Here is a 229-nt window from a genome sequence, read left to right on the forward strand (position 1 = left end):
TTTGATTGACTAAATTACATGCCACTTGCAAGCTTGCTTAGGGTGGTTGCTTACAATGCTTGCATGCTGCTTGCATGCTTGCTTGCATGCTTGCTTGCACTATTTTGCACATTTGGGAGTATGCTTTGGCTTGAGTTGTTGTTTCAATCACTACAAGTTCTAAAAACCATCTGTTTTGATGCCTCCTACGACCTAACATAACAAGGTATTTTAATGAACTAAAAGAAGC

This window comes from Choristoneura fumiferana, chromosome 13 (genome assembly GCF_025370935.1).
Source record: "Choristoneura fumiferana chromosome 13, NRCan_CFum_1, whole genome shotgun sequence".
Lineage (NCBI taxonomy): Eukaryota > Metazoa > Arthropoda > Insecta > Lepidoptera > Tortricidae > Choristoneura > Choristoneura fumiferana.